Genomic DNA, 12680 nt, shown 5'->3' on the forward strand with positions numbered 1-12680 from the left:
CTACTAAAAAGGTCAGGGTATCACATTTGCTAAAATGAATACATTTTGACTCCTGGATAGAGTATGTTTAAATTTGAGCCATTTGAGTAACCAAATGTGTTGGCTGATCTGTATTATAGATTCCATATAAGGGAATGGGTTTTACACCATCATTTACCACAACTGTAACAGCTTGCAAACCATCTCTATTTTCATTGGGAATATTTATACTATGTATTTAGACCTGCATGTTTTATTTCTGTGTGCTATATTTAACATGAGAAAAAGGGAGAAAAGCTAGAATGCCATGAAAATATTAATCTAAGATCTTGTATTTTAATACATGTATTTATGTCTATTTAAAGTACGGTACATTAAAAAAATGCCGTAAGGAAATGGTCACTGATGAACAGTTTTTATATTCTTGAGAATGGAATAGCTTTTCAAAGCATGACACAAAACCCAGAAGCCAGAAAGAAGGGATTGACTACATTGTGAAAATAACTTCTATATTATAAAAAAAAAAAAAACTTTATAAATAAGGCTGACACACAAGTGCCAAACTGAAGACAGTATCTGCAGCATAGTAAAAGAGCACACGGAAAAGGCTGTCCCGAATGCACAGAACAATTTAAAAAGTGGACGTGGGGGCAGAAGGATGCAAAGAGCAAATTTATAAAAAGAGAAATAAAGGTCTTCAACTTCACAGTAACTAAAAATACTAAGATAACTGTTTTTTGGTTTTTTGTTTTTTTTTTACTATATCTTCACACTTTTTGAAACAGGATAAATGAGAAAGTTTGGCAAGATGTAAGGAAAACCATATACTTCATTATTGGTAGGGAAATTAAATGGGCAAATCCTTTCTGGGATGGTTAACAATATTTACCAATTTTAAACATGCAGACAGACCTTTTCTGTTAGCACAAGCTCAGGTTTAAATAAGGTCACATATATTTATCAGAGTTTATACTCGAAAAATATGAGCAATCTAACTATCCAAAAGTGTTTGGTTGATCCATATTACAGATTCCATATAACAGAATATTTACAATATAGGTTCTATACAATGTAGAGTTTCATACAGTCCATAGAAAGTATGATATAGATCTAAGTATGAACATGGATTCCAGATTAGCTGACTAAAGACTTTTATGATACCTAAGTAAGAAAAGTGAGACATACTATACATAAAATGATTGTATTCATTAATATTATACACATCTCTGTAGTCATGTAAAGAAGGGTAGGCATGAGAGATCTGGAAGACAGCTGTCTTTGTTTTGTTTTGTTTTAAAAAAGATGCTTTTCTGTATTATTTGAACTCATTGCCATGTATTCTCAATGGGTATCATACTGTTTCCAAAGGAGTAAAATTGGCTCTTGAGGAATGAGAAAAATCTTAGATATCACAATGGTATGTGGCTCTCCAAAACTCCTTAACTGACAAAACATTATCATTCAGTACTTAATTTTACTGGGGGAGGTAGAAAAAAATAGGTTTATTAGGCAGACAATAATGATTTTTTAAAAGTTCAGAACTACTCTTCCACATGGAGGTGAGTTATTTTTATATTCAGAAATCAAATATAAATATATCAGTGATAATCTCATCAGTGAGGTTATATTTACAAGGCTAATTTCAAATCTAACTGGTTATTTTCAACAACAAAAAATGCCACCTGCACATTTTACTTCAGAGAATATTTAAAACATACACTTCATTGAATATCTAAAAACAACCCTGCTAATGAAGAAAACACGTTCAGTGTTAGGTGTTAAATCACAAGCGTTTATCTTACTATTTAATTGAAAAGAAATTACCTTGGTCTCTCAGCTTCTTAAGAGTATTTATTGCTATGTTCACATACATATTTTGACTGCTACAGTGTTCATAAATGACTTTTTCTTCTGTTTTAGCCTAAATCACAAAGTGAATAACAAAATGAAAATATTAAATCCAGACTCTATGAAGAATAAATGTCATCTGCAACACATGAATAAATATGACAAAATACTTGTCTTACTCAAGGGATGGAGGGAAATGGTGCCACAAATAAAAACAATTTATTTTACATTTTTGTGTTTATATTTTTTGAGAAGAAACAACACTAAATTTAATCCCATGAAGCTAATTCAAGAGCCAGGCACTTATCTTCATAAATTAAAGACCACTGTATTTTTGTAGTGTGTGCATGGTGCAAAGCTTCCTCAATGTCATGAACTCATCTGATTCTCAATGAACAGACAATCTACTGTAACAGAGACACATACTGTTATAGTGTTCTCATTTAAAAGGCAAGGAAACTAATGCTCAAAGTGACTAAATAACTTGCATAAGATCACACAGCAAAGGAAAGACATGGTCCTCTTTTCATTATCTTTCTTCTATTAGTTACTTTCATAAACCCCTTAATTACTATTTTTATACCATAACTCAATATGACAGGTCAGTAAGAAGGGATGAAGTAAAAGAACCAAGTTCGTGTTAGTTGCTCAGTCATGTCCGACTCTTTGCGACTCCATGGACTGCAGCCCACCAGGCTCTTCTGTCCATGAGATTTTGCAGGCAAGGATACTGGAGTGGGTTGCCATTTCCTTCTCCGGGGGATATTCCCAACCCAGGGATCGAACCCAGGTCTCCTGCACTGCAGGCAGATCCTGTACCGACTGAGCTACAAGGGAAGCCCAATAAATTGTATATTATATTAATAATTTATTGTGTACCTAGTATGTACAGGTTTGGTGTAAATTTGTTAAATGTTTTCTCCTTTAATCTTCATTGTGATTCTACGAGGATCACCAATTTATATGAGGAAATGGAGGCTCAAGAAAAGTCAGTGTCTTGCCTACCACTGCAGAGCTGCAAATTGAATCTACGTGTGCCCAGGGGCCTCAGAAAGGAGTCTCCTCACTACAATCAATCATCACAAAGAGACCACTATGGGGGTTTGGAGAGAGTACCTAAAGACAGGACAGAGATGCTGAAAAAGACAAAGCTGGAAGAAAAGGGGTAACGTTTCTCTTAGAGAGGCTCTTCTTTGGTTTCTCTTTGCCATTATTCTTTAACGTACACAGAATCCTAGAGATGACAGACTTTCGCAATGGCAAGACAAGAACCTTCACAAACTGTCCCACAAAAACAATAAAAAATACTGGCGAAATAACTAATCCAACCATTTCAAAACTCTGAAAATTAGATAAAGCCAAATGAAAAAAAAACAAACAAACAAACAAAAATTGTCTAAGAGAAACTTTGAACCTCAGTAAGACAGTGTGGACTCCACCATTTTATCTTCAGGCTGTTCCCACTCCCTTTTCTCCCCAGCTTAGTGGCATCATAGCTGCAAAAAAAAAAAAAGGGAGCCTGGTAGCCAACAGAAAGGACGGACCTCTTTCAGAGCTACATTAAAAGCATCATCCCTAGAGCACAGTCAATATTTTGTATGAACAACCAGCTCTCTGGAAAAATCTCTATTCTCAGGGGGCAGTCAGTATTTGATTTGACACAGAACTCAACTTATTAGAGGAAAAATTAAAAACCTATCCCTCCCGAGTTCAATGTTCAAACTACACACAATTGCAGTCACTTTACATGCTGCTGCTGCTGCTAAGTCGCTTCAGTCGTGTCTGACTCTGTGCGACCCCATAGACGACCTCCCACCAGGCTCCCCCGTCCCTGGGATTCTCTAGGCAAGAACACTGGAGTGGGTTGCCATTTCCTTCTCCAATGCATGAAAGTGAAAAGTGAAAGTGAAGTCGCTCAGTCATGTCTGACTCTTCGTGACCCAATGGACTGCAGCCTACCAGGCTCCTCCGTCCATGGGATTTTCCAGGCAAGAGTACTGGAGTGGGGTGCCATTGTCTTCTCCAACTTTACATGCTAACACGGTAATAATGTTCAAAATCCTTCAAGCTAGGAGTCAACAGTAAACGAACCAAGAGCCTCCAGATTCAGAAAAGGCAGAGGAACTAGAGATCAAACTGCCAACGTCTGTTGGGTCATAGAAAAATCAAGGGAATTCCAGAAAAGCATCTACTTCACTTCACTGACTATGCTAAAGCGTTTGACTGTCTGGATCACAACAGACTGGAAAATTCTGAAAGAGATGAGAATATCAGACCACCTTACCTGCCTCCTGAAAAACCTGTATGCAGGTCAAGAAGCAATAGTTAGAACTAGACATGGAACAACAGACTGGTTCAAAACTGGGAAAGGAGCATATATATTGTCACCCTGGTTATTTAACTTATGTGCAGAGTACATCATGCAAAATGCTGGACTGGATGAAGTTCAAACTAGAATCAAGATTGCCGGGAGAAATATCAATAACGTTAGATATGCAGATGACACCACGCTCATGGCAGAAAGTGAAGAGGCACTAAAGAGTCTCTTGATGAAAGTGAAAGAGGAGAGTGAAAAAGCTAGCTTAAAACTCAGCATCCAAAAAATTAAGATCATGGCATCCAGTTCCATCAGTTCATGGCAAATAGACAGGGAAACAATGAAAACAGTGAAAGACTTTATTTTCTTGGGCTCCAAAATCACTGCGGATGGTGACTGCAGTCATGAAATTAAAAGACGCTTGCTCCCTGGAAGAATAGCTATGGCCAATCAAGATAGCCTTTTAAAAGGCAGAGACATCATTTTGTCAACAAAGGTCCGTATGGTCAAAACTATAGTTTTTCATGTACGAATGTGAGAGTTGGACCATAAAAAAGGCTGAGAGTCGAAGAATTGATACTTTCGAACTGTGGTGTTAGAGAAGACTCTTGAAAGTCCCTTGGACTGCGTGGAGATCAAACCAGTTAATCCTAAGGGAAATCAACCCTGAATATTCACTGGAATGACTCTTACTGAAGCAGAAGCTCCAATTCTTTGGCTACCTGATGCAAAAATCCAACTCACTGGAAAAGACCCTGATGCTGGGAAAGACTGAGGGCAAGAAGAGAATGGGGCTACAGAACATGAAACGGTTGGATGGCATCATCAACTGAATGGATGTGAGTTTGAACAAACTCAGTGAGATAGTGAAGGACAAGGAAGCCTGGCATGCTGCAGTCCATAGGTCACAAAGAATCGGACACAACTGAGTGAGTGAACAGCAACAATCCCCTGGAGTATTCTCAAAACAGTAGCACCTGGGTGGTATCATGGCAGGTACCTAAGGCTAGGATTTCAGTTGGGTAAACAAGAACCTGACCAGAAATGTAAAAGGAAATCTTGCGGAAACTAGAGGACCACGAGAGACTTTGAAAAGCTCTGACATATTTCTAGGGCATAAAAGGTGACCCAAGAAAGATTTGGAAAAGAGAAGTTCCCATGAACTCATTCACAGCTGGGCTTGAAACCCTGCACAAAATGGAAGTAAAAGCTAAGACTGTCTTATAAACAAGTTTGAAGGCACGCCTTCTCACAAAGATCCCCTAGGCATTTAAGAAACTTTTCTAAGTCACTGGCTGATAACTAAATTGTGTTGATACAGGGTGAATCCTAAAATTAAAAGTGAAGCGAAAGTCACTCAGTCGTGTCCGATTCTTTGTAACCCCATGGACTACACAGTCCACAGAATTCTCCAGGCCAGAATACTGGAGTGGGTAGCCTATCCTTCTCCAGCAGACCTTCCTGACCCAGGAATCGAACTGGGGTCTACTGTACTGTAGGCAGATTCTTTACCAACTGAGCTATCAGGGAAGTCCAGATTAAAAATAAAAGAATTTTTAAAATGCCACCAGAGAACTTAGTATCCATACACTGGCAACAATATAGAATCTACAAGATTATATCAGAAAAGACAGTAAACAAGTAACAAGCAACAAGAAAAAAATTAACAAAAACCTAGCAAAAAATAAATATCTATCTGATGTTAGATCTATTCCAATACATTATTTAACTGTATAGTTTTCTACAAAAAGTCATGACACATGTAAAGAAGCAGGAAAATATCACAAACAGGGGGGAAAAAAAGCAGCCAAGAGAAAATGTTCTTGAGAAAGCCCAAATTTTGGACTTAATAGACACAGACTTTTGGTCTTTTAAAGAAAAAAACAATAAAGGACAGAAATGGTAGAGGCCTAGTAGAAGCTGAAGAGAACAAGAAGAGATGGAAAGAATACACAGAACGGTACAAAAAAAAATCTTAATGAACTGGATAACCATGATGGGATGGTCAGTCACCCAGAGCCAGACATTCTGGAGTGGGAAGTGAGGTGGGCCTTAGGAAGCTCCACTGTCCATAACGCAGGTGGATGCAAAGGAATTTCAGTAGAGCTATTCAAAACCCTAAAAGATGATGTTATCGAAGTGCTACACTCAATATGTCAGGAAATCTGGAAGACCCAGAAGTGGCCACAGGACTGAAACCCTGGCCACAGGAAAAGGTCAATCCTTATCCCAATTTCCAAGAAGGGCAGTACTAAAGAATGTTCAAAATCAGATCAGATCAGTCGCTCAGTCATGTCCAACTCTTTGCGACCCCATGAATTGCAGCACGCCAGGCCTCCCTGTCCATCACCAACTCCCGGAGTTCACTCAGACTCACGTCCATCAAGTCAGTGATGCCATTCAGCCATGTCATCCTCTGTCGTCCCCTTCTCCTCCTGCCCTCAATCCCTCCCAGCATCAGAGTCTTTTCCAATGAGTCAACTCTTCGCATGAGGTGGCCAAAGTACTGGAGTTTCAGCTTTAGCATCAGTCCTTCCAAAGAAATCCCAGGGCTAATCTCCTTCAGAATGGACTGGTTGGATCTCCTTGCAGTCCAAGGGACTCTCAAGAGTCTTCTCCAACCAGTGGACAATTCCACTCATCTCCTCATGCTTAAAATCTTGCATGCTAAGCTTCAGCATTATGCAAACCAAGAACTTCCAGACATCCAAGCAGGGTTTAGAAAAGGCAGAGGAACCAGAGATCAAATTGTCAACACTCACTGGATCATATAGAACGCTAGGGAGTTTCAGAAAAACATCTACCTCTGTTTCACCGACTATGATAAAGCCTTTGACTGTGTGGATCATAACAAACTGTGGAAATCTCTTACAGAGATGGGAATATCAGACCATCTTACCTGTCTTCTGAGATACTTGCATGTAGGTCAAGAAGCAACAGTCAGAACCCTGTATGGAACAACTGATTGGTTCAAGATTAAGAAAGAAGTACGACAGGGCTGTCTGTTGTCACTCTATTTAACCTATATGCTGAGCACATCATGAGAAATTCCGGGCTGGATGAGTTACAAGCTGGAATCAAGATTGCTGGGAGAAACATCAACAACCTCAGATATGCAGATGATATCACCCTAATGGCAGAAAGTGAAGAGGAACTGAAGAGCCTCTTGATGAGGGTGAAGGAGGAGAGTGAAAGAGCTGGCTGAAAACTGAATATTAAAAAAAACTAAGATCATGGCATTAAGCCCCATCAGTTCATGGCAAATAGAAGAGGAAAATGTGGAAGTAGTGACAGATTTCCTCTTCTTGGGCTTCCAAATCACTGTGAATGGTGACTGTGGCCGTGAAATCAGAAGATGATTGCTTCTTGGCAGGAAAGCTATGACAAACCTATAGACAGTATGTTGAAAAGCAGAGACATTACTCTGCTGACAAAGGTCTGTATGACAAGGGCTATGGTCTTCCCAGTGGTCACATATGGTTATGAGAGCTGGACTGTAAAGAAGGCAGAGCATCAAAGAATTGATGCCTTCAAACTGCAGCGCTGGAGAAGACTCCTATGAGTCCCTTGGACAGTGAGGTGATCAAACCAGTCAATCTTAAAGGAAATCAACCCTGAACATTCATTGGAAGGACTGATGCTGAAGCTGAAACTCCAGTATTTTGGTCACCTGATGCTAACAGGCAATTCATTGGAAAAGTCTCTGATGGTGGGAAAGATTGAGGGCAGAAGGAGAAGATGGCATCAGAGGATGAGATGGCTGGATGGCATCACCAATGCAATGGACATGAATTTGGGCCAATTCTGGGATATGGTCAGGGACAGGGAAGCCTGACGTGCTATGGTCCATGGGGTCACAAAGAACTGGACACAACTGAGAAACTGAGCAACAAAAGACACATACTTTAAATCAGCTATTGTAAATATGTTTAAAAACTAATGGAACAATGTCTAGAGAATTAAAAGAAAGTGTGAAAATGATGTTTCATCAAATAGACAGTACCAATAAAGAGAAATAGAAAAATAATCAAAGTTCTGGTGTTAAAAGGTGCAAAAACTACACAAACAAGTCACTGTAGGGGTTCAACTACAGATGTAAGCTAGCAGAATAAACAGTGACCCTAAAGACAAATCACTAGATTATTCAGTTTGTGGATAAGAAAAAAGAACAAAGAAAAATTAACAGCACGTCATATGTCTGTGGGACACCATCAAAGAGACCTATATACACATAATGTGAGTTGCACAGAAAAAGAAAGGAGCAGAAAATAGTAAAGAAATAATTGTCTTAAACTTCCTGAATATTATGTAAAATATTAATCCATACATCCATGATGCTCAACAAACTGCAAGTAGAATTTACAGAGAGTTACACCTAGACATGCCAGTCAAACTGACCAAAGTCAAAGACAAAAAGAAAATCCTGAAAGTATTAACAGAAAAGTGGCATCATGTTTAAAGAATCCTTGTGAAATGACACCTCTTAAGTGTTGAAAGAAAAAAATTATTAACCAAGAATTCTATATCCAGCTAAACTCTGCTTTACAATGAAGAGGATATTAAGACATTCACAGATAATCCCAGGTGTCACTAGTGGTAAAGAAGCCATCTGCCAATGCAGGACATGTAAGAGACATGGGCTCGATCCCTGGGTCGAGAAGATCCCCTGAAGGGGGACAAGGCAATCCACTTGAGTATTCTTTCCTGGAGAATCCCATGGACAGAGGAGCCTGGTGGGCTACAGCCCATAGGGTCGCAAAGAACTGCACAAAACCGAAGTGAATTAGCACGCACAGATAAACTCTGACGGAATCTGTCACTAGCAGATCTATCTTGCAAGAAATGCTAAAGGGATTCTTTAAGTCTGAAAAGGACAGTAAAAGGTAATTTGAATCCACATGAATAAATGAAGACCACTGGTAAATGTAATTCCACAGGAAAATATACAAAAGAATAAATGTTTTTGTAATATCTAAGAGATGATAAAATAAAGCAAGAATTATAAAATTGAATTATAGGTTTATAATATATGATGCAATATATGACAGTAGTGGTAAAAAGGAATGACAGAAAGGGAGATTTACAAGAGCAATTTTCTGAATACTACTGAAATTAATTAGTTTTAATTTGAACTAGATTGTCAGAAATTAAAATGGTAACTGTAATCCTTACTATAAACAGTAAGAACACAATTCAAAAGATATAATCAAAGAAATGACCTGGGCAATTAACAGTAAACTAGAAAATATTTAACACAAAAGAAAGCAACAATTGTAGAGGAAATAAAAAGAAAAATCACACAGTAAAATCCTATTTTATTAGTTATTAGTCACTGAATTAAATGTAAATAGATTAAACACTCCATTTACATTTGGAAGAATGGGGAAAAATATGAGTCAACTATATGCTGTTTACAAGACACACACTAAACTCAAAGACCAAAGAGGTTGAAAGCAAAAGGAAGCTAATTGAGATACTCTGTAAGCATTAATTCAAAGATATTTGGAGCAGCTACACCAACATCAGACAATATAATCTTTAAAATAGAAGTTGTTACTAGAGACAAAGAAATACATTTTATAATGGTAAGAGGATCAATCCATTGGGAAGACAAAATGATTATAAACATACATGCATCTTATATCAAAACACCAAAATGCACAAAGCAAAACTGACAGAATCGAGTAAACAATAACTCAACAATCAACTGGAAACTTCAATACCACACTTTCAATAATCGATACAAGTTAGAAAACCAAGAAAAAGTGCAATACTTCAACTATGAAGTGATTATACCTCATAGTCATCTATGGAATACTCCACAGGCAAGAAAATACATATACTTCTAAAAAAGTGCATATACTTTTCAAGTACACATATTATATTTTTTAGGGCAGATCATAAAACATTTTCGTAGAGCAGTTAAGTCATAAAACAATCCTCAGTAAATTTAAAAGGACTAATGCCATACAAAGAATGTTCTCCGACCACAACGGTACTATATTACAGACAGCAGAATATTTAAGAAATTCATAAATAAGTGGAAATTAAATTACACATTCCTAAATAACAAACAGATGAAAGAAGAAATAAAAAGGAAAAAATTCTGAGATGAATGAAAATGGAAACACAACATACAACTTATAGGATGCACCTAAAATAATGCTTAGAGTAAAAATAATATTGTAAATGGCTATATTTAAAGATTTCAAATCAGCTACTTTGCCTTCCACCTTAAGAAACTAGAATTTTAATGGGAAACTAAACCCAAAGAAAGCAAAAGGAATCAAATAATAAACACTAGAGTGGAAGTAAAATAAAGAATTAAAGGAGTGGGAGGTAGGAGGGAAGTTCAAGAGACAGGGGACATATATGTACCTACTGATTCAAGTTGATGTATGGCAGAAGCCAACACAATATTATAAGCAACCATCATTCAATTAAAAATAAACTTTAAAAAATAATTAAAAATAGAGACAATCAACAAAACTAAAAGTTGAATTCTTTGAAAAGATCAACCAAATTGATAAAACTTTAGCTAGACTGACCAAAAATGAGAAGACTCAAATTATTAAAATCAATAATGAAAGAAGACATCACTATAGCACTTGCAGAAATAGAGAGAGTCATAAAGGAATACTATAAACAACTCTATGGCAATATATTAGAAAATATAAATGAAACTGAGAAAGGGCATGTACAAAAACCCAACAGCTACTATTGTACTTAATGAAGAAAAACGGAAAGCTTTCCCCCCTTATATGAGGAACTTTAAAAAAGATTAACACACATGGGAATCAACTCAACAAAGGCACTTCAAGACTTGTACTCTGAAAAAATACAAAAACTGTTGAATTAAAGAAGATCTAAATAAATGTAAAGACATTACATGTTCATGGTTCTAAGACTGAATATTGTTAATGGTTGTTGCTAAGTCACTTCAGTCGTGTCCAACTCTGTGCGACCCCATAGACGGCTCCCCCGTCCCTGGGATTCTCCAGGCAAGAGCACTAGAGTGGGTTGCCATTTCCTTCTCCGATGCATGAAAGTGAAAAGTGAAAGTGAAGTCACTCAGTCGTGTCCAACTCTTCGTGACCGCATGGACTGCAGCCTACCAGGCTCCTCTGTCCGTGAGATTTTCCAGGCAAGAGTACTGGAGTGGGGTGCCATCGCCTTCTCCATTGTTAATGGTAATACTCCACAAATTGATCTACTGATTCAAAACAACCTCTATCAAAATCCTAACTCAATATTTTTGAGAAATATCAGCTGATCCTAAAAGTTACATGGATAGGCCAGGGACCAAAATGGTGTTGAAAAAGAACAACAAATTTAAAGACCTCACACTTTCAATTTCAATACTTACTACAAAGCTACAGTAATCAAAACTGTATAGTGCTAACATAACAACAGAAATAGAGATCAATGGAATGGAATCATAGAAAAAAATTTATGGTCAGTTCCACTACGTTTCAACAGAAGTGATAAGAAAATTAATTGAGGGAAAAAACAATCTTTTGAATAAGTGATGCTATGAAACTGGATATCCACACTCAAAAGAGTGAAGTTGGACCTCTACCTCACACATTATGCAAAAATCAATTCTAAACAATCATACACTTAAGTATAAAACTACAACTCTCAACCTCTTAGGAAAAAAGAATTTTACTTTGTGACTTAGTTATCTTATATAGGATACTAAGACCACAAGAAAAATAAATTCGAATACATCATGGTGAAAAACTTTGTGCTGCAATTGATAACATCAAGAAAGTGAGAAGAAAACCCACAGACAGAACTTTTGCTAATGTTTATCAAAGAGATCTGTATCCAGAATATGTAAAGCGGGCTTCCCTGGTAGCTCAGCTGGTAAAGAATCTATCTGCAATGCAGGAGACTTGGATTCGATCCCTGGGTTGGGAAGATCCCCTGGAGACAGGAACGGCTACCCACTCCAGTATTCTGACCTGGAGAATTCCATGGACTGTATAGTCAGTGGGGTCGCAAACAGTCGGACATGACTGAGCGACTTTCACTTCACTATCAGTTATAAAGGCCTTTTTCGTATTGATCTGAAATCTGCCTCTTCCTGCATTCACCCATGGTGAATTGTTTTTTAACGTTGCCTTCTTTTCTATTTGTCTTCTGGTTGTGCTGAGTCTTCACTGCTGCATGACTGTTCCTTAGCTGCAGTGAGCAGGGGCTACTCTATCATTGTGGTGGCTTCTCTTGTTGCAGGGCTCAGGCTCTAGAGCACAGGCTCAGTAGTTGTGGCACAGGCTTAGTTGCTCTGAGGCACGCGGGATCTTTCTGGATTAGGGGCTGAACTCATGTTTCCTGCATCTGCAGGCGTATTCTTTACCACTGGGCCACCAGGGAAGCCCCCTTACGGTGTCTAGAGGGAGGGGGCATATGTATACCCATAGCTGATTCATGTTGATGTATGGCAGAAACCATCACAATATTGTAAAGTAACTATCCTCCGATTAAAAATAAAATTTAATTAAAATAAATAAATAAATAAAAATAACCTCCA

The 12680-nt window shown here is 37.7% G+C and overlaps 1 protein-coding gene across 1 annotated transcript in view; it reads right to left on the bottom strand.

Moving 5' to 3' along the window:
• LOC104998256 (putative exonuclease GOR-like protein) overlaps nt 1–12680 on the bottom strand; it is a 36406-nt gene that overhangs the window by 15519 nt on the left and 8207 nt on the right. The window contains exons 6-7 of the mRNA XM_010853336.1: nt 3242–3323; nt 1804–1900 (exon numbers count right to left, since the gene is read on the bottom strand). The gene's annotated coding sequence lies outside the window, so the exon portion shown is untranslated. The remainder of the gene's footprint in view (nt 1–1803; nt 1901–3241; nt 3324–12680) is intronic.

Source organism: Bison bison, unplaced genomic scaffold (assembly GCF_000754665.1).
Source record: "Bison bison bison isolate TAMUID 2011002044 unplaced genomic scaffold, Bison_UMD1.0 scf7180017864326, whole genome shotgun sequence".
NCBI classification, from domain to species: Eukaryota; Metazoa; Chordata; class Mammalia; order Artiodactyla; family Bovidae; genus Bison; species Bison bison.